This window comes from Manacus vitellinus, unplaced genomic scaffold (assembly GCF_001715985.3).
Source record: "Manacus vitellinus isolate BGI_N305 unplaced genomic scaffold, ASM171598v3 scaffold_0_pilon, whole genome shotgun sequence".
Taxonomy (NCBI): Eukaryota; Metazoa; Chordata; class Aves; order Passeriformes; family Pipridae; genus Manacus; species Manacus vitellinus.
In genome coordinates, this window is record NW_021938789.1 from 18375187 (window position 1) to 18396895 (window position 21709).

General features: G+C 38.6%; 1 protein-coding gene across 1 annotated transcript in view; it reads left to right on the plus strand.

The window, feature by feature from the left end:
• Positions 1–3325: 3325 nt before the first annotated feature.
• Positions 3326–21709, plus strand: part of LIMCH1 (LIM and calponin homology domains 1) — a 111792-nt gene continuing 93408 nt past the window's right edge. The window contains exons 1-2 of the mRNA XM_029963001.1: positions 3326–3393; positions 15841–15910. The gene's annotated coding sequence lies outside the window, so the exon portion shown is untranslated. The remainder of the gene's footprint in view (positions 3394–15840; positions 15911–21709) is intronic.

The window sequence follows — 21709 nt, forward strand, 5'->3', positions numbered from 1 at the left end:
ATCATTAGCAGGATACAGCTTGTTTTGCCTTTAAGGTACTTCGTTCTAACTTTGGTACCCCTACACTGCAGAGAATGACAGTGTTCTGTCATTACAAAGTGGATTGGGAGCTCTTCAATGTATCCTGCATCCTACTGTACTGCCGATGTGCACTGGTCTGTACCAGAGAGGTGGAGACAGTGCGAGGTAGCAGATGAGTTGTGTCTTCAAAGCATATAAGATGTGGTGGTCTGGAAACCCAGCCTTACAAGAAAGGCCAGGTCTCAATGTTCTCTCAGTTAATATCTTGGGGTTTGGTGTTATTTTTTTTTTTTTCCTTTCCTGAAGGCAGCAGTCCAGGATACATACTGCCTTGCATTTGTTCATGACTGGTTTTGTACAGGTTCAGTTCTGAACACCAGTTCTCTGTAATATGACAGCTGATGGGCTAAAGATCTCTTCCTCCACTTTCCAGTTTTCTGTACCTGTTTGCAGATGGACAATTTCCTTTTGTCCAGTAAAGCTCAGTCGAAGCACTGTAAATGCTACCCTCTAGTCCTTGTGTCAGCATTTTCAGAGTTTCATCCAGCCAACTGGAGGCTTTTTTTTCCAGAGATGGAAGATAAGCTAGTAGGAACAGATGACTGCTTAGATTAGTAACATGAGTGTGGTCCTGTGATGTGTGCAGCAGTTTTGTGGCACAGTGGCTGACGTGCTGCTTTCCTTTTTACAGGGGTTTGGGCAAAGTATGCACCTTTCTATGTGGGACTCTTGTGTTTGCAAATGTGAGAGTGCCAATCCTTTTGCTTGCAGTCCCTTTAAATGCTCTCTCTGCCTGCTCTCGGTGTGCTAAGCAGAGGTTATCTCAGCAATGTGCAGCAGGATGGCCTGTGGGCCTGCAGTAGTTGTTCATGAGAGTATGGCCCAAAGTTGCCCCTGCAGAGAGGGAGGTCAGTGTGTGTGCATATGCCAAGAAACTGAGCTCTTGTTTCCTCTGGAAAAGGTGGATCCAGTTTCTTGCTCCTCTGAACCCCATTTTGAGTTTATCTTTGTCATTTATAATGTCATCTTCATGCTTATTTTTAGTTTCTAACCTTTCTCTATTGAACTGTTTTTACATTTTAATTGGCTATATCAGGAGACTTGTAGCTGATTAATGTTTTCCCTCTGCAGCTGGATCATCTAGAACAGGCATAAACCTTTCCATGCCTCATTTACTTCCAGTTCCTTTTCAAACAGACATGCACTGTTCCTGGACCTTCCTGTCTTTCCTCACCTCCTGTCAGTGTCTGTTTTACCTATTGCTGGATGAATTCATGTGCCAGCTGTGCATCTGCATGTCATGCTTTTATTTGTGCAGCCAGAAGTTATGTATGAACCCTTCCTGCATCATCAGTAATGACAGCAATACTCAGGTGACAGCTTTTGGCAGGTAGATTCTTACCTGAATTGTGGTAACAGTTTCAGTACTGCTTCCTGCTAAATAAGGGTCTTAAAAAAATGCCTAAGAAGACTGATTTCCATAGCTGGAACATTTGGTGTTGAGCAGTGAAATAAGATGACTGTATTTTTTCTTTAATTTTTTTTTCTGCATAGATGAAAAAGCCACTTAGAGTCAAGCTCTTACAAACTAGCTCTTCCTACTCCTTTCTGTACTTTTTTTTCTGTACTCCTTTTTTTTATGGATGAAACAAAAGTCAGTTTTGATATACTCTGCCTGTCATCCATCCCAAATACTAATGGTTTTATTGTCATAATTTCCATCTGTCTCATCAGATCAAGATTAGAGATTATTTACTATGATTAGATATAGTTTAAATTATTAGAGATCATTTACTACTGGCAAGTTTCATGTGGTTTCTTCAGAGGTATGAAGGCAACACAGTACCTTGTTCTAATTCATGCGTTTGCACAAGACGACTGTCAGCTGATGCGCTTATGATACACTTTTCAGGGTATGGGGATTTCAAGTTTGTGCACTGTCATGCCAGGTTGCTGGAGAAGTTCCTTTACATTGAACGAAACGATATGTTTATAATTTAGTGGAGTATTAGGTTTTAGGCTTTGCATTTGCATTTCAATTAAAAAAAAGTGTTGTTCTCTGTCTAACACTGCATAGCTATAACCAACATTTCTGAAGCTGTTGCATTTGCTAATCCCGTGGGAAAGTGCCAAACTTGTCAGTTTTTATAAATTGCTGTCTTTATGACAGGAAACTGGGAAGGGAAGGGTCTTATATCTGAATGTAACAGCAAGGAGAAAACAGGGACGTAAGGACAGATATGTCCCCAAGTCACTATTCTCTATGGCGGAAGCAACGCCCAGAGCAAGCGTCTTACTGAAAGATTGGATGCAAGCCATGAGAACTCTATAAGTATCCGGTAAATGTTTTGGCGGGGGAAAGAGAAGACCTCCTGGAGGACAATTAAAAACTTTTTTTGCTTTGTATTGTTTCTTTTCAGTGCTCTTTAAACATAGCAACTATTTTTATATCCTTCGTGGTGGTAATAAAAAGTGTTCTTTTAACTGAACACGTCATCTGTTGAGAATGATATGAGGATGAATGGCAAGCCATTGTCAACATGGTAGTGAGTCATAAATGGGGGTTCAGTCATGCTTGTAGCATCTGGCACCTCAGGCAAGATTGGGGTTCCTAAAAGGTTTCAAGATGGTCCATCCCTGAGCACACAGAGTGGCATAAGAGCCTGTGATGCAGAATGTACCTCCTGGTCTAAGCGTCCATGACGGGACTGTGAGAAGGTGCCTAAACCTTAGCTTCCACTGAGGTTGTATTCACACTCACAGTTGACCTGCTGATGTGTATTATCGTTTAATATGACCAGGAGTATTGAGGCATGTGTCTGAAGGGTCATACCAGTGCTTCCAATTGCCTTTGCTTATTCTATAAAGATGATAGGTTAAGGACTAAAGTTCAATCCTGGTACAAAATTTTTAATGTGGTGCAAAAAAAAAAAAGTCATAAAAATACATAGTTTGTCTAAATACAGTAGTTTTAAAATTCGAAGCACTATGAAATAAAATTTTTAAAATATTCTGAAAACTGCGTTGTAGTTTTTGGTTTGCCATTTTTGGTTTTTACTTCTGGAAAACAGTTCTGTTATAATCTGTGATTGCACTGGCCACAGCGAATACTTTGTTCTATATGTTAAATAACTTGATGAAATGGGAAGGAGAAATGGGCATGACTTAGTCCTTTGACAAGGCTTGTAAAGCTCAGATGTTCCTTATGCGGCAGGTGCTTTAACTGAATATTATGAATTGTTCTTGTAAAGCTCACTTTCTAATAGATGTCACACTTTTGTTTCCCCCTACTCTTTTGCAGCAAGTGACAGGCAGAAGTTTTGGTGAGAAAGATTTTCGTTCCGGATTAGAAAATGGCATTCTTCTGTGTGAGTAAGTAACCCTTACAGTTTTGAGCCTTGAATATAATCATGACTATGTCCAATTGTTGGTTTACTTTTGAGAGTTTTAACATTGTGCACACTGCACTATCATATCAATGCCAAAGCTGTTGTTATGGTGAAGACTGAAATGTGGCTTAAAGAATACAGGTTTTGCGAAGTGCTTCCCTCATTCCACCCCAGCTCCTTAGCTGAGTTATGTAAAGAAAAAATTCTGTTTGCTTTTTGGTTTCCTTTTATTAAAAGATTGTAACCACAGATTGGCAAATGATGTTCCACACCTGCCTGCAGATGTCTCTGCTACAGTGAGGTGTTTTGGACCAACTCCAAGTCTGAATGCTGTCAGGAGTTAGCCATCTGAATGCCATCAATACACAGCTGCTTTTATAGTTTCTGGAAAGGTTAGGCATCCTCTAAATTTTACCTAAAGGTGTGTTTGAATGATGTGTTTTGTAATTTTTGGACAAGAAACACAAGTTAGCTTTTGCATATTTCTCTCTGTGGTTTTAATAGTGAGGTTTTAGGCAGAGTCTTCCAAAACCATGTTATAGGCTTAGATGCCAAAGCTGGTGACTTTTAAGAGCAATTTGGAAATGTGCCCTGATGCTCTTAGTCCTTTGAAAATCAGGTTATCCGGCATTTGGGAGAATCTGCTGGTCTGAATCACCTGTATGGACTGGTTTCTTTCCCTGGATATGCATAGTTGTCAGTGAAGTTGATAAAAGCTGTCTTTGCACACCAGAAGGATGAAGCTTGTGCAGAGCTGAATTCATATTGAAATTCATAAGGGAGATCTGAGACATTTAGCTGGACCACTGCAGCTATTGGATAAGTTCTATACTATGAAAGGTACTGAACTTGGAAACTGTTTCCAGCAGTAGAGTTGAGCTAATATCCTGTAACTCAACTCTACGTAGCTTACCATAGATTTGAAACCTTCTTGTGTAAATACTGTTGTATATCTCACTAGTGTCATTAATCAGACAGCTTGAACATTAGCTGTTAAAAGGGAAAAAAATATAAACAAAATTATATGATTATTTTGATTGTAGTTGCATGTCTGCTGAGGAGTGGTTTTGGTTCTGTGTAACTCAGAATGATCATGTAGTTTACTTTGTATTTAAGGGTTACCTCTTGCAAAAGATCTCTCTCCTCTGTGTGTTGAAGGGAAGTGCTGTGTGCTGAATCACTTCACAGTGCTCTTTAAATGTTAAGGTTGAATTGTGTTGCATGAAAAGCAAGGGATATGGATTTCAAGATTAGATTGAAATCTTATCTACAAGTAAGCAGGGCTAGTCTGATTTAAATGCTGTAAATCTTTAAGATGGAAAGCATAACTGACTAATGTTTTGCTAATGAAACTAATAAATATGTATTTCTTAGGAGGTTGTGAGCTCCAGTAATAAGCAGGTCAAGGGACAACACTTGGTTATACTACTAAATTGTTCTGTGATATTGGGCAAATTGCTCGTCCTCATTTACCACCTGTGGATCAGTGCAAATCAGCCTGAAGGGACCTATCTCCTCAAATCTGAGAGGCCATGATGTTTGTATTGTATCCCACTCTTTGTTGGTGAGCTGTGGTTAGTGAGTAGAACTGTATTAGGCTACAGAGCATCAACCAGAGAGCTGTCAGTTTGGCCTTCAAGTTTGGATTTCTGATAATTGACAAACCGTGGCACCAGCAATAAAAGTGTGCTCCTCACTGGTTCACGTGTGAAATGGCACAGGGGGAATCTCCATCTCTGTCTATAGCAGGGTTGTTGGAGCCTTATGCACAGTAATACCAGGCCCCTCTCCAATTGATTCCAATCTCTATGTCCTACACAGCTTACAGACTCAAGCAGACATCACTACACTGGTTATAAATGATTCATTCACATCTGGCAACAATCCATATATTTTAATAAATGAAAACAAATACAACTGTGTAATGCCAAAAGCTCAGACTGTTGGGATGAATGTGTTGTGGGCCACCATCCTGACTAGCGGAGCAGTCCTGGATGCATATGCTTGCCACAGGCAACCACAAGCCTCGCACCTGGCTCTCTTGTAGTGGTTATGCTGTGGCTGGCACCTCAATCTGGCCTCACTATAACACTGTATAGTCATATATATAGTCATATATATGACATGCATTCAACTGAGGAGCTGAGGAGCATATTTAAATAGTGCAGAATGCCATAAAGCAACAAGTCGACAGATGAGAGCAACACAAACCCTTTCTTCTTTCTGGCTATTTAAAAGCCCACTTGTATAGTTGCCCAGACAGTGCTGGCTCTAATTGTTCACCCAGCTGTGCTGAGAAGCCAGTGACTACGACTTCTGTTTGTCTGAAATGACTTCATAGTTTTTTAGCATAGCTGTCTGACCATCAGTGCAGACCGTGATTTCAGCAAGGAGCATCACAGGGAGGGGGAGGCACTTCTTGCTCTGTTCTTGCTTTGTGTATTATCTTCTTATGTGCAAAAACTGAGGAGTTTCCTGCCTATGTTTCTGCATGGATGGGCAAAAGGGGTCATGGTGGAAAGCTACATGATGCAGTAATACAACACCAGTAGCAGGAAATATCACTGGAAATTTCATCCCCAATTTCTGCTCCAGCACATGTTCAATTCTTTTTTTTTCCCCTTGTTACATAGCTTTAACATTTAGGTTTGACCCAGATATCATAAGAAGCTAGAGGATTAATCAGGAATAAATTAGATCTGGTTGTTGCAATGCTTAGGTGTTCCTATTCTATGGACTCAGGCACCTGAATGAAGGGTAATTGCAAAAGAAAAAGCATATGTTGCCTCTATCTGCCTGGCCTGCTGGTTTGAGTGGTTCTGTTGGGTTTTTTGAAACAGCAGGTAGGGAAGTTGAAGTTGCTTTTATTTCTAACTATGCACTATTACTAAGTTTAAAAACTATTAAAAAAAAAATCTTACATCTTCCTGCAAATTTCTCCGATTGTTAAGTTATTACTGTTCCAGTATCCTTGTACGTGCATTTTTAAGGTTTTCCCCTTCTTCTAGCTGCCCACCTCCCCTTGTCCAGCTCTGCTACTGCAGGATTCCTTCCTTCATATTGGGCATTCAGCAGTTAAGAGAGGTCTCTGTAGGGATGTCACTTCAAAAATCTGAGTTAATTACTTGCTTTGATATTACTATCCAAGGGGGATATATATATATATATATCCAATATATCTGTAAGAACTTCTGACACATAATTTGGATGGTATTTTCTCTCAAGCTTTTTCTGGAATCTAGCAGTCCTACCACCCTGAAAGTTTGTATTAGTGGTAATGAGATCCTTGTGTCAGGAATAGGACCAGACCAAAAAGATGAATAACAACAACAGCAATTGGGATATGGATCCTGGGCAAAAGACCTTAAACAACGAACTCAGACTGACTCCAGTTTTGGTACTAGCAGAAATTATTTGGCTTTGCAGTGGAGTCCAGCAGCATCTTGACTGCGTGTAATACCTTGGATTCTGTATGTAGAACAGTTTAGCTGCATGTCTGGTTTATGTATGTATGAAAATCAATTTATAGCAGTACATGCAGGCATAATAAGTCTTTGATTTTTCGCAAGCATGAAAATTCTAACAAATATTTAACTGCGTACTTTGAGAAGTAATGGCATAAACATATAAGTGTGAAAGAGGACCAACAGTATGTGGTTAAAGATGGATGTCACTTTCATATGCAGCACTGGATACCAACTTATGAGCACTTTCCCAAACTTTTCTTTGTTTCTTAGAGACACTTATTTTGTATATTAGCACATGGTGTTATGTAGCTTAGTAAGATGTGCAGAAACTATGCTTATGCTTTGAAACTGGGACTCTCTGACTGATAACTTTTTCGTTATTTTTTGAAAGAGCAGATACAAAGGTATTCTACTGCTTTTAAGTAAACATGGTAAAATTGGGTATGTACAGTAAACTAAGGGAAAAGTTTTACACCTTTTCTCATGCAGGACAATATATAGGAAAGGCAGTTCTCTTCAGCTGTTCACATTAGGAATATATGCTCTTAAAAAGTACAAGAAAGTTTTTAGGTTTGACTTTTAAATAAAAAAAAGAAGGTGAGAAGTTAGTCACGCACATAGATTATTTTATTAGTATTTAAAGAAAATGTGAAGTGCGGCTATAAATCTGAGTGAGCTGAAAGTGATTGTGATCAAGAATTACCTAATGGAATTTATCATTTACTCTGTCATAAGAATAATTTTCTTCTGTAAATAAGAAATTCCCTTAGCTTGTGTTCTCCCTGTCACTGGTGATGAATGAGCTGCTTTTCCTCACAGAGCAGTTTCTTTAGAAGTGCATCATCTAGTGCATCTGATGAAGCTTTGGGCTGACATGAATGCTGTTTTCAGCAAGGGCTGGATATGTGCCAGATCAGTACTAGTGTAATGCTATGGAATGATAAATCTTTTGTGTTCTGAGTCAGTGATACTTAGAGGTATGGAGAGCGGCCTTCACTGTATATATGATATTTCAGTTCTTCTTGCAAGTTAATGTCACTTATGTCACCTGGTAGGGAAAAACAAATAGTCGTCTTTGTAGGATTTTTCAGATATGTCATTCTACTCGTCTGTCAGTGGCATGGGCCTGGCATCAGTTCAGCACTTGGCTGTGTAGTGTACAGTGGAGAAGTTAGTGGATGCCCTTGTGCTTAATTAGTGTTTTGCTTGACTTTCCTATTCCTGGAAACTAAGAAGGTATTTGAGTTTCATAGGCATATTTGAAGTGTTGGATGTGACCCATGCCTTGAGGTGAGAAGGAATTGGTGTTCTTCTGCGGTTTTAAGGCTCTGTGTTGTAAAGCCAAAACATTATCAGCATTGTGAATTTGGCATGTCTCCAGTTTTGAGAGATGGGCCCCAAGGCTCATTAAGCATTAAGATTTAGGTTCATGTGAGGACATTTGAAACAGTTTTATATGAATACAGGGTTCTTAAAGTTTTAGTGCTGTATTATAATGAAGAGCTATTTATTAGTATGGTTTAGGTGAGAGGTCAAACGTAATGTAAACCCTAATGCTCAGCCTTGTGCATGAGAAGAGGGGCATAGCCACTGAGGGGCATGCTTGAGTACAGGCAGAATGGCCTGTCTTTATATTTACATTTTTTAAAACTGTATTTCAGCAGACTAAACAGTAGAGTTTTTTTCAGTGATGCTTGGTAATTGATAGGGCGGGAGACTGTGAAACACTGACCCATTTGAATGGTGTGTTACTCAAATGCAAGGCAATCCTGTGAGAGATTTCAGCTTTCCAAGAATGTATGTTTAAGAAATTGTAGTTATTATGTACTTTGGGCAATTATCCATGACCATTGCTATTCAGTGTAAAACTGTGTATGAATGGTAAATGTATAGGTGCATGGGATGCTCTTTATGTCATCACTTCTTGTGATGGTAAATTCTGTATGAATAGCTTGTGAAGGTTTTTATACATAATCTTCCCTTTTGCCTTTCTTGAGCTGTTTTGCAAGGCCTCTGTCTTGTTCATATTTTTAGTCTTCGGCAGAGCAAGACCCATGCAAGACCCATGTTTGGCATATTGTTTTCTCAGTGCTGCATATTTGCATAGGTCTTTATTCACTTTGTACTTATCAGACTGGATTATAGGACAAACTCTGTTCTGCCCTGCTTGTTGAAAAAGCAGGTTGTTCATCTAATTGTACATAAATGGTGTCAGGAGCATCATTCACTCAAGAATGTTTTCCAAAAAATATTTTTGTCACCTCCAGATCATCTCTATATTTTGAAACTTCTTTGCCTCTTCTTTTGCAACAAAATATTTTGACTTTTCATTGTTCACTGTTTCAGTGTGATTTGTTTATCTTTAAGATTATTAATGGATTTTTCTCTTCTTTTCAACTATTTGGCAGCATTTTGGAGCTGTCACGAGAGCATGAGTTTAAAAAGTGTGGACACTGAAGCTGTCTGAGCTAATAATTATCAAATGCTTAAAGGCTGCTTCTTAGAATGTAAGTCTGTAAAACTCAATTTGAACAGCAAAATGTCTCCGTGAAGGTTTACTGTGGATAGAATTTCCTTAACTCTCAAATATGAAATGCCCTTTTACTTGAAGATCAGATCATTAGTCAGCTTTTCTTTTTATGAATATGATCTGTTACTTGAGCAAAGACCTCTGTTGGATACCTCTCCCTCCAGCCTGGATTGATCTGTGAGCACACATCACTTCAACTTTTCTTTTTTCTGTTTCTGAAGTTAATTCTCTGAAAGTGCTTCTCTTCCATTTCTTCTTAAAAACAAGATCTTTTTGCAGGCTGGGTCTTGGCAGCCATCCTCTGAATATTTTCTTGACTGACGCTTTCTTGCAAGAATTTCATGGGCAGTTTATTGGTGCTTTCCATTAGATCTTTTATCAACTGTTGCCTGAAATGCCTTCTCTTCCTGGCAGAAGTTTTTCAAATTCTTAACTTGTGATAAACAACCCCAGGAAGGTCTACTAAGTTAGTCACACAGTGGCTAGTACTGATTTCAGCTTGTCTGTCCAGCTGTGGAGATACCTTATCTCCTGGAAAGCCAAACCTTGGGACAACATCAAATAGAGCAATTGATTCTTCCCGTACCTATCAGAGCTGGTTGTTATCGGGGGAAGGAAGTGACCTAGCTTCTCCCTACGAGTGGGGATGGCACAGCTTTCCGTTTCCATTGTGCCCTTTGGTTTCTATAAGGTAAGGCAGGTAATGTTCTAGCTTCTATGCAGTGTCTTACTGTGCTTCATTTAACAGCTAGTTACTGGAGAGTCCTTGTAACAAATGTGGATAGAGCATTCCTAAATCTTCGTTCGCGAAGCCTAGCCATGACTGGAGAGTCCAAGCCAGCAGCTGGCACAGGGAAAAGGGAGAATGAGTGTGTGGTTGCACCAGGGGAAATTTGGATTGGGTATTAGAAAAAAAATATTCTCATCTAAAGGGTTGTTAGGCATTCGAACAGGCTGCCCAGGGAAGTGGAGGAGTCACCATCCCTGGAGGTATTTAAAAGATATGTACTTAGGGACTTGGTTTGGTGGTGGACTTGGCAGTGCTGGGTTAACAGTTAGATGTGATGATCTTTGAGGTCTTTTCCAACCTGTATGATTCTATGTTGGACTGAAAGTGGCAGGAGAACTTTGAGAAGTGAAGAACAGAGGATTGTCCTGACTCAGGACAGGTACATACATGATAGGGGTGGTGAGCAGAAATCCTCACAGAGTGCCTGAAGTCTTTGAGAATAGGTCACATGTTTATGTAGAGACTCAGGTTTTGTGGATGGACCCTGAAGATGTTTAGTTTTATCCTGGTTTGGGTTATTGTCTTTTGGGTGTTTGGTGGGATTGGGGTTGATTAGTTGGGGGTTTTTTTCTTCATCATATTTTTTGATTCTTTTAATACCTATTTCAGCTGCATTGCTTTTTGTCTTGTCTTTACTGCTTTTATTGTTAAAAAGTTACTTGAGATTTCATTATCATATCTTCCCTCTGGTCATATCAGAGAAACACTGGTCATATCAGGTAGCAGAAAGACTCAATGGAAGAAGGATTACAGTCTTTATCTTTCTGTTCTTTCATTTTTCCTTCTTGTGCGATTTAACTTCTTGCATAAGTAGCTGTTAATGCTCCAGAATGATTTCTGTGAGAAAAAAGATGGCTGAAAGCTAGAGTTTTAAAAAGTTTTAGTTTTGTTTTGCCATTTATCTCCAAAATGTCTTCTGGTCCCCAGCTACTAAACACCAAAACCCAGCTACTAAAACAGGCAAGCTTGCAGAATGTATCTACATTCTCCTTTTGAAAACAGTATGGAAGGAAATTGTTTTATGTTTTTTTTCAGCCAGTATTCCCTCACCATGTGGTATCAGACTTTACATTAGTGACATCTTACTGAAGGGGAAGGAAAAAGGAGAAAATAATGGAATATTTAAAATCATCCTATTTTGTTATCTCTTAGGACTGCTTAGTTGAACTTTGTCCCATTCACATCTCTCTTTCTAGATGCAGGAGTATGAAAATAGTACTAATACCTTAAAAACAAAACCAAACCACCCCACTCCCCCCAAAGCTTCCAAACAAAAAACCCCGACAAAATGAACACTTTTATCTAACTTCAACAGTTCCACTCTATTTGTACAATAGTTCACCAGCCTTGGCATAGCAGAATGTGGTACACAGTAATACAAAGGGTTTGTATTGTTCTTTAGAAGATGCACATCCACTTGAGGATTTTCTATGTTTGAAGAACACAGCTGTACAAAAACCTGAACTAAATTTGTGCTTGGGAAAATCTGGACTTGCAGCTAGTGGTTGCTTGGGGGCAAGACTGGTGTCTTGCATTTAGATTAGGAGTGAGCAATGTGTCTGCCCTAGACGCCTTTGTGAGGAAGAATATACTTGAGCTCGGATGATTTTTACTGCACAAGAAAAAGGACTGCTTTCTTGGAAGAAAGAGTATCAGACGGGGTCAGCAGGAGCTGGAAGGTACTCAGAGAAGCAAGTTATCTTTCAAAGTACCTCAACTCAGGACCTTTAGGCTTCAACTCTATCTGAAACTGCCCATAGGGACTGCAGTATCTTCCTTAGACTAAGCAGTATTGCTAAACTGGCCAGACAGATCAGATGTCTGAGGCAAAGGATCTTACTATTCCATCAGCTAGGTGTGTTTTTTGAGAAAGTGCCTTCCTGCTGCAAGAATGGGTGATAAAAGTAACTTGTCTAACATGATCTGTGAATAGGACCTTAAATGTATGTTGTAGCAAGGCTTACATTGATTGCCTGTCCTCTGTGACTCATTATCAAAGTGATATAATTAAGTTTTATAATGTAAGTAAATGTTGGGAAAATAAGGCACCAAACAATGTGTGTGTGTTTCAGCTGATGTAGAAGCTGATGGGTTCTACATTGCTCCTATGACACTTGTCTTGCCATTGCTTTTTTCCATACCTTTCTCAGGGATTGCTGAAATACAAATAGATTTTTAAAGATTTGATTTAATGCCCTAGAACAATCCATTCAGAAAGATTTCTCATGCTTTTTTAAGTTAACAAATTTGTGATTCCAGAAGTATTTAAAGTTGGTGAGGTTTCTTGTTTGTTTTTTGTGGTAGAGGGAGTAATGTGATGCCATAAAATATTTTCAGAGCTAACCATGCGACTGGACAACAGATGGTGGAATTCTTCTCTGTCCATAGATGCATACGGTGCAGGTATCTAGACTTGCTGTGCAGCTAAATGCAGAAAAATAGGTGGTTCTGGTTACAGTGGTGTTGATGATCACTTAATGTCTGACTCCGCTGCTGCCTGCAGTGCAGCAGGCTGGGCAGCACTGCCATGTACTGGTTGCCTACAGCTATAGCTGAAGTGGGGCCAGTGTTGTGGGGTTGGGGGAAGGTTTACACTGCAGATGTTTTTTCCTCCCTGAACTTGGTTGCTGTTATCATGTCTGAGTGTCTTCACCTTAGAATGAGTCAAAGATTAGGACTGAGAGAGGGACACAGGCTGGAGCTGCAGATGCAATTGGAGTGCCAGAGGAAGGTGTGTGTTGCAGGTTTTCTCTCATGAAAATTCTTTAAACTAGGACATGGTTAGGGACGGAAGGCCTAGAGCAGCCAAGTCCTTTGGTTAGGACTGGTAGGGCAAGAAAGCATGGGACTGCAGTTGTCAGAGGCTGCCAGGGGAAGGTGTGGGGTAGTGTTTTTTTCTCACTTGCAAAGTCTTTCTGTTAGGCCATGGCCACGGGCCTTGTGCCAGGTCCCCAGTGCAAAATGGGGAAGGGTCTTCTTGCCCCATATTTCAACACAAACCTACCGGAGCTGGTAAAACTTTACATATCAAGGTGCATACTCTATGTGAGTCTAAATCAGCACAGGAAATTTAGTTTCCTACAGAGCTATGTAGGAAGAGGTGTAGTTAGGGGCTTTTTTGAAGCAGGGATGGACAGTAACTGTGAGTAAAGGTGACCACTGAGGCACTCTGCATAAACAGTGCAACATTTCAGCTGGGTGGGTAGCAGAGCAAGCTTAAACCACTCAATGTCTTGGCATCTGAATTGTCACTCTAGATGAGGCAATAATTCAGAAGCAGTCTGTCTGCTCTGGAAGAAACCTCCATTTGACATGTTCTGCAGTGAGCAGGTCCTGAGGGGTTTGGTGCCAGACTTTGTTTCCAGCAGGGTTTTCCATCTTGCCCCATCCCATTTCCTTTCTCTTCAGACTCCAAACAGTGATCAAAAATGTTGGTCGTTCCCTGCTCCTTTTCTTCCTCTCAATTTATCCTTCTGTATTTCACAGAGAAGTCTGTACAAGCCATTTTGAAGATTTATTCAGAATGGGGTTTGACATTTGAGGTTTCCATTAAGATCTCTTTATTTTACTTTCTACTATTGTCTGTGACTTTTGATCTGCACCTGCAATATTTGTTATGGTGCCTGATATATTTGTGTTTCAGTAATAAAGAAATACATTAGATTTAGCTAATACGTTTTTTCCTGAGACAGAATAGGCAGACTGAGGATTGGAATCACAAGAGACTTACAGTATTTGGAAAGAAGTCCTCTAACAAAAAAAAAAAAAAAAACAACCCAAATTGAATTGTACGTGTAGCAGCTAAATGGAAAATAATAGTTTTATAAGATTGCTGCTGTGTGAGGCCAAAAAATAACATAGTGTCTTTTGTGGAAAAAACAAGTAATTTTTTTCAATCTGTGAAATAAAATAATGGTTATAGGAGAAGTGCAGTTCTTTTCTTGCCATTCTCTGCATCTAGGGGGGAAAAGTGAATTGTTTGTATATAAAAGTGTATTCATTCATTTGTTCTTAGTACATTAGTGTTAGATTCTACCTTAAGCAGAAGGCAGGAATAGTACAGCAATCTGTATGAGCTTAGGTTACAGGGTTTTTAACTTCAAGATCAAAAAAATCCCCCCAACTCCCAAAAATGTCATTCACGTTGGCTTTGTTGCCACTCCTGATATATGATGGTGTTGGAGATGTGGGGACTTAAAGTGTGTAATAACACGAGTACAATTTAGGACAGGTTTACTAACTACAATCATAGAGAATATTGAGAACAGCATCTCCTGCTCTGCTTCCCTGTTGTGCCCAAGTGATCGCAGACACCCCACCTATATATTGTTTCAGGGAGACAGAAAAAGCAAGATATGAAGAAAAACAATAATTTCAATGTTCACAAAGCCAGATGTCCACCCTGGGAGGGATGAACTCCCTCATGAGCTTGCAAACTGCCCCAGCCCTGTGGAATCAAACAGCAAATAACATGTCACTATGGAGAGATGGCTCTTGGTGGAGCTTTGAGGAGTGTCACACCCTGTGTTATCCTGGCTCAGAAGCAGGGAGTTGGAAACAATCACAGGCCGTTAGCTTTTAATTGAAAGGAATATTCTTTTAGTTAGGATTTAAAGTTCTTAGCAAGATTTCTCAAATATTAAATATTAATGACTTTACTACCACAGTAAGCTGTCAGAAGAGTCTGCTCTTGTGTAGAGACCATGTCAGCACAAAATGAGGTTCCTCTCTTCCATAGTGGCTATTCTCATTTTTAGAGAGTTTTAAATTTAAATAGACATCTTTGTGTCTCTTCAGAGATCTTGAATTTGAAGTCAGTGTCTTGACCTGATGATTTTCTTCCCGATGGATGGAAATGGTTGAATTTTTTCTTTTGATAAAAGGTGTAAGGGTTTTCTCCTAGGTGAAGGGTGGTGAAGACACAGTGTTTGTTGCAACAGGATTTTTAATTAAAATTCCTCACTTTTAGAGGCTTGGTCAGTTTTTTGAGTATTCTAGCAATGAACTGTCAGCACACGTGTGTTTGTGGGTGGTGAGGAACTTGGTTTTAGGGGGTTGCTAATCTTTGAACACTAAACAGTGTTCAGCTGTGGTATCACTGGCATAATGGTGTTTTCATGTTGAGGTGGGGGTTTTCTAGACTCTCTTTTTATTTGTCTTCTCACATCTGTGATTTATGAGGACCTCCATTCTACACAATATATGCAAGGATGGCATTTACTGTCAAGTAAAGATTCAGAAAAATAGACAGGCCGCCCATAAAGTGTGCATCCTTTCTCAGTTTCCTACCAGACCTGAATGCTGCCTTGGTTTCTGCTCTCAGGCTCTTCCGGGTGTGATCTGTCTGTAGGCAGTGAAGGCAGGCTGACATGACAAAATTCACCCAGTCTGTCTGGGTCACTGATGTGATCTAGATCAATTTAGAATACAAAATAAATACTCTTGAGATACTGTGCTGTGGATATTTTCCATTCTAGTCTTTCTTCATTTCAATGATGGAATTTGGGTGCCCATGAGTGTTTTCAGGAGGGGAGAAAGGGGAGACTTTTCCAGCCATACTGAAATCCTTATGTGCTGGGAAAAGTGTTTGATAATTTGAAATTTTGTGACTTGCCACTCACAAATACTCCTTTCTCATAACAGGTTGTTGAATGCAATAAAGCCGGGATTGGTAAAAAAGATCAATAGACTACCGACTCCCATTGCAGGTTTGGTGAGTATATCGAATGGAGGAAAATATTTCAGTGCTGCTTTTTGCACCTTGACTTTATGACTGTGTGATTCAGATAGCAATTATTTTTGTAATTTGAACTCTTCTAACCTAGTAAACTCAGACAGTCCCTCTGAAATCTGAACTCTCTGTGTAGTCACCTTAAGACCTTTCAGTCTTTTTTTTTTTCGCAAGTGGGCAGTATTCAAGAGGCAGAGTATATTTTTAGAGGAAGAAAATCTTCTTGGTTATATGTAATTTTCCAGTTGTGGTGCTAGCTTTAGAAAAACTGGAATGCATGCATTAGAAACCATCACCACAAAAAGATAGTTTTTCAAAAGGAAGAAAACTGTAATTGTGTATTTTGTCTCATTTTCCCTTTCCCGAAAAATACCACAGTCTGCAGATAACATTCATTGCAGGACTATCTAGGGAACTGTTTCATGTTGACCTTAAGAGCAGCAAAAAAGTTGGTCATAATCTGTTATAAGCAAAGAAGACCACAGAGGATGTGCTGACAGCTCATGGGCTGTCAGGAGCACTGGGTCCTCAGGAGGTCACCTCAAGTGGTGGCACAGTCTTGTGGTTGCTGTTGGGGCAGAAAGTGGGGGTATTGAGTGGGTGTTGGGTCTAACAGGATTAGCTGCATAGAAATATGGCTGTATTGATTTTATTTTCAATTCTAACTGGGAATAAGAGGGTCCTTGAGCAGGTGGCAGTCCTTGATTTAGACATGGCTCCTTTCTGTTCTGGCACTGCTCACATTGTAACTTAGTTGTGCATGATTCAGAACTTGCTGATAGCTGAAGTTAACATTCCCTTTTATAAACTGCATTAAAAAGTTTCAGTGTATTAGCGACCATGTTACATTTCATTTTAAATTGGTTCTGTGTTATTATATAGCCTTTGAGGCTGACATATTTCTGCACGACTACTGCCTTGCCTCGTTTTAGGATCTAATTTTTGATCCCCACCACCCTTTCTCTAAAGTTTCCTTGTGTGCCTTTTTTTTTGCCTCTAAAACCCATCTAGTTTTATTCCTTTGCAGTCCTCTTTGAAAGGAATATTTGATATAAACAGCTGCAAAAAGTACCAGTAGTGCAGTTTTCTTTTCCTTGGCTCCCTTTCAGGAAAGACTCAATTTTTGTTATGACTGTTTTAAGAAGATGATATTGAATTACATTGAGTTTTTTCCTTATTCATATGTAAAATCCCAAAGGTAAGGTGGTTGTAGCAGGAGGGACATGGCAAAAAGTCATTATATGTGTGTATTTTCTTGTTCCTTGATATATATCTCTTGCAAGATGTATATTTTCAAAGCATTATGAAAAACAGCAGTTTTCCTGGTATTAATGATACAGCACATCTTTTTTGTATTGTAGTGTGACTTTATTACCTCTGTAGTTGTGTCCTCTGATTCCCTTTAGTAACTACTTTTCTAAATATTTTTCCTAATAAATAATTAGGCTATTAAAAAAAGTTCACTGCTTCTGAGTTCTTGAACATTACCAATGGACGTTTAAATCTACTGTTATGTGAATAAATTGGTCCAAACAAAACAAACCATCAGAATTTCCCCTAGCTTTCCAAAGTGTCTGGTTCCATACCTGCTAACTTTTGTTGCCATTTTTAGTTACAGTGGTAAGTGGCTGTTTTAAGGATTGCATGTGAATTTAAATGATCAAGTGTTCTAGTCTGTTATGCTTAGTTATGGTGTATTATTTTAAAGTACAGACATCAGGAGTATATTTGAGCACAGAGTGAATCTTTTTCTGTTCACTTACACATGCCATGTCTGTGTGTCTGAAAAAGAATTAAAATATTGACACTGTAGCCCAGAAGCTGTTATACCTCCTAGTAAGCTGACCATATATGAGAGACATTATTTATTGCCAATTTTTCTTTATTATCTTAGTTTTGGTTGGCTTGACATAGTAAATAGTTACTTCTTGCCAGTTATTTCACCCCAGTGAATGTAATTTCCTCCAGTAGAAGTGGAAATGCTTTGAAAGCTTCAGTACCTTTTCACCATAGCGTGAGATATGTGCTTTTGAACTCCTAGATACTGTTTCTGCCTAAAAAGTGTAACCTAATTGTTGTAACAGAATTAATTTTTCCCTGGTAGCTGATAGAATAAGTATTTAGTTCAGAAGTAGAGACAATACATACATTTTTTTTTAGAGTTGGAGCTAAAACTTATGAGTAATTGTGAAGTACTCAAAGTGCCTTTTGTTTCATCTTTAACCTCCAGAGACACAAACAGTCATATATTATGTAGCTCTACAAAATGCCTACTTGAGTCTAATTCTCCAGACGATGGTCTATTTTTCTCCTTTGTTATTGTAAGGAAAAATTAAGAAGTATCCTTTATCGAAGGAAAGTAACAGTGAACTTGAAGCCCATAACAGAGAATGCTGAGGTGTTCATCTGGGATTATGATCGGGTGTAAAAATTTTGCCTAGAATTCATATTTGAGTGACTTCTCATAACACTGCTGTGAAGTAATATGTATAACCGGTCTGGTGTTGAGAGATTAAATTCTTCAAACTTTTCCTGGCATTTAAAATTAGATGAATCTGCAGTTACTCTGAAATTCTCACCAGTGACTTCCTCATGTGGTTTAAGAGGGAATGGTTTATTTGCAGGTCTTGTATACCAGAACACCAATCATGTAAGTAAAATTTATTGGTTATAGTGTTGTAGTGTTAAAGTAAGAACTGAAGGATCTGCGCACCACCAAACAAAGCACGCAGGCCATATAAATACACAAAGATGATCTTTGTCTAGTTGCTAGTCTGAGTCAGGATGTAGATTGTATGCAGCATTACATATGGAATTACATATGTTCAGCTTGGCAGGCTTGTTTGTAATTTTCTTTGATCTCCGGAAGTGCCGACTGCTTCTGTTATCGCAGCAGAAATGATACATTGCTTTAATGAAAGAAAACGTAGGACCCGTGGTTTGGTATTCAGACTTACAGTATTAAATTTGATGAAACGTTTTCTCATTCCTGTTCAGAATTCATTAATCCTGAAAGCTAATGCTCCCACCAAAAAGCAAATTCACAAAACATCCAAAGAACATATTAGGCCTAGGTAGGAGTAACAGAATTTGCTGAAAGCCTTTTTGCCAGAAGAAATTTTCTCATGTGAGAAATTGATACTGAGCATCTTTGTTTTAAGACTGTCAGCTTTCCAGCAGCATCCTTTCATGTATTTAATTGTAAAAGGCTGGAAAAGTATTTTGGCTGAGCTATTAATTAAAAGACCATATGAAGTTGCACAAGGCTTACAAAGATGGATTATTAGAGTGCAATGAATATAATTAAGTGATTTTTACAAAACCAGTGATTTTTTTCAGTGAATTGCTGTTGGTTTCTTTCACTTCATATGATGTTCTATGTGAACACAACTAATTTTTAAAGTTTCTACTAATTGCAGTTTTGTACAGCTATGCTTATTAAGTCTTCTCCAGAAATAAAAAATTACCAGCATCACTGTAGATAAGCTTTACTCTACAGTGCTAACCACTGTATGTTGACTATCATTTTCCCTTAAAAAAGATTCTGGTTTTTGCTTCCTGTCCCTGAATAATGTCACTCCGTGAGAAAAGAAAAGGTTTCTGCCTTATCTTTTGTTTGACAGGGTTTAGGGGAGTTTATAGCATTACTTCAGTTCCTTGAACAATCCCCACAGGAGCTCAGACACTTACTTCAGAGGCTGTGTGAGAGATTCTCACATATAATAGTAGGAAGTAGTCAAGACAAAGATGGAGACATGAACTCTAGCTTGGATCTTGGCTCACATTTCAGCACTACTGAATAAAAATCTGTTTACTGTGGCATCCAGTGTTCAGTTTGTGTATGGTCCTCAACTTTGTGACATCTGTATGATTTAGCACTGGAAAAAATAGCTCTGCAAAAGTCACCTGGTTGCATGGTTATTGCACCCAGATGAACAGAACTGTAACGTGCTGTTTAAGAAAGCTTGTTCCTTTGAAAACAAGATTGTTTTTTTTTTCTTTGATTATTTTCCTAGGAAGTTTCTCTTGGCAAAGTGTTCTCTGGGAACTTGTTACTAACCTTATTAAGAACAGCTACCTGTCTGCTGGTATTGGTAGATTGCTCTTATGCTGTAATATTGCATAAATTATAGGTTTGAGGTTTTTTATGTCATATGTTATCTCAAAGACATTTCATCATTCTATTAGCTTCCAGGAGTTTGTGCTACTAATTAAGTTCAGCAAATGAGATCTTGTTTTTTCATGCAGATATGAACCTCAAAATAAAATTACAAGACCCAAATAAAGTCTAGTGTATTACACACAGTTAAAAATAATTAGTGAAGATAGAGAAATACAAAGAACTTAATCTGATGTGCATTATTTTTATCACTTTTTCCATTCATACTTCCTTGTTACTAATTTTTTTCTTCAAAAACTATCTTCTTGTTTTTTCTCTTAAATTTATCACTTTCCCTTTAATTCTAGCACTTTCTAGAAAGAGCCTGCTCCTATTGTAATATATAGATTCATAATACATTAAATTTCTGTTTCGTTGTTTTGTACTACTACTCACTGCTGGACATATTCATTTCCCAGAACAATTGTATTCATAAAAACGTCTTGCTATCTAAGTTGTGGTACTTGTGAAGTAAACGGAAGCCAAATTTCCTAACTATCTAAAAACAAAAAGTTCTTGGCACTTGCATCCCAAGAGCATTTTTATGAATGTTGATGGAAAGCAAAGTGTCAGCAGCATAGCAAAATGCTGTGCAAACCATTCCGCCGTGGTTTCTGTGAATCTTCCTTGCTAAATGGTAATTGGTTTTTCTACACCTCTTGTGTCTGCCTTCAGTTCTGAAATCTGAATATTTGACTAAAGCAGTATTTAGGGTCTGGCCAGTGGTTTGGAGCAGCCTTGTGTGCCTTGTCTCACCACATACTGGAATATATATTGAATCTTTTCACTAAAGCAGTAGTATCCTTAAAAAAATAAATGGTTTGCATCATTGTCTTTTTATGCTTATGTTGTATGTTTTTTTTTACTTCCCAGGCTTTTTAGACCCTGCCTTTAAATTCATTTTTCATTTAGATTTTCCTGCCTATTTGTTTTGATGTCATCTAAGCTGGACAGAGCTACCTTATAAAATTCCTCTTTAATGAATTTAGCTGTACGTTATGTACTCATAAACATTTCTATGTTACATGAAGAATACAAAAGTAAACTAACAGGTGTTTCTTAACCACACTGTTTGTAAAGAGTCTGTGTGGAACAATCTGCAGTGAAGCTGTAGTTAATTCATCGCAGAAGAGGAAAACAGCCATCAGTTCAAATTTGGCAGGAAACACAGAAGAAACAGCATTGGGGGGAAAATGAAATGCAAACCAATAAAACCTAAAACTTTACATGGAAATTCAGCCATTTTCTTTTTATTCCGGATTGAAGGTTTTTATTGCTTCCAATTAGCCATACAAATGCTGTCCAGAAAGCATTGCTCTCTTCCCATTTAGAGATAAACAAGTAAGCCAAATGCAAAACACTATGCTGGCATCTCATTTAGTATTTTATTGATCGAAATGGGTATGCTTACTCTGCTGGTTTGGGTTTGGCTCCAAAACCCTCATACTTTTGATGCTGGGAACTAATCATTGATCTGACAGCAAATGTGCTAGAGACGTATTCCACTACTGCATTGGGTTCAGCCTGTGTTGTCCAGGCTTCCAAGTTTATACTTTAATCTGATGTATGGACGTAAGAGAGCCTGAAACAATAGGAAATTAATAAAATATATAAACTATAGA